Source organism: Corvus brachyrhynchos, unplaced genomic scaffold (assembly GCF_000691975.1).
Source record: "Corvus brachyrhynchos isolate BGI_N302 unplaced genomic scaffold, ASM69197v1 scaffold101, whole genome shotgun sequence".
Taxonomy (NCBI): Eukaryota; Metazoa; Chordata; class Aves; order Passeriformes; family Corvidae; genus Corvus; species Corvus brachyrhynchos.
Window position 1 is genome coordinate 20,620,165 of NW_008237239.1, and position 1,011 is coordinate 20,621,175.

Here is a 1,011-nt window from a genome sequence, read left to right on the forward strand (position 1 = left end):
CCTGCTGATGTGAACATGTTAGAGCTTCACTGCACCCACAGCTTTGGCCAACACAGCTGAAGTACAGAGCAACAAAACCACTGTACAGATGCAGCGTGTGTACACGCACACACACACATACACTATAGACATAAGACACTCCAACTATGGACATAGTTTACTAGCAAAGCTGACGTGTCTATTAACTGTAAAAAGATCCAACGCAACAACCAAACAAAAACCCAAACCCCCAATCCAGTTCCGTGTCCCTGTAAGTGCTGTCATTCTGGTTTCATCCTCCAGCTCCCAGTGCCAGAGCTCAAGACAAGGACAGTTTCCATATCACATCTCACCAGACAGCTCGACGCAGTTACTGGATGTTTTCTTTCACCAGCCTGCAGTAAACACTTGTCTCCTTGCACTTGCATCTTCTCCTACAAAGTGTCCACTGCCTGGCTGTGCCACCTCCAGACCCACCAGCTCTAACCTGGCAGCCTCACCATGTCCATGGCAGTACACTGCCCAGCCTCCTTATTTTGGAGAAGGGGAACGAGACGTGCAATGGAGGAACGACACGGTGACACAGAAAGGCAACAGGATGATCCATTTTATGCTCCCCAGTCCTGCCAGCCCCTGCCTGGTGGCAGGCAGTCATGAGATGCAGAATTTGTGCCTACCCCAGGAAACACACCATGTTTCCCACCAGCAATTTTTTGCCCCTCTCTTCATCTGCTCATACACTCATGCACCAGCTATTGCAAAGCTGTGTTGACAACAGAACCTGCACTTATGCTTACCAGCAGCAGCACTGGAAAACATCCATAAATTTTTTATTTTCTGTTTCTTATTTCTATTAAGTGCAGGGACGGGTATGATTAACTACCAGCTCAGTCAGTATTAAAAAAAAGAAAAAAATTAAAGCAAAGCGAGCTGCTCAAATCGCTGGTCAAAAATAGCTTTGCTCTCCCTACAATTTACTTCTCCCCCAAGGCACCAGAGCAGATTTATATTGGCAGTCAGCGATGGCTGGCT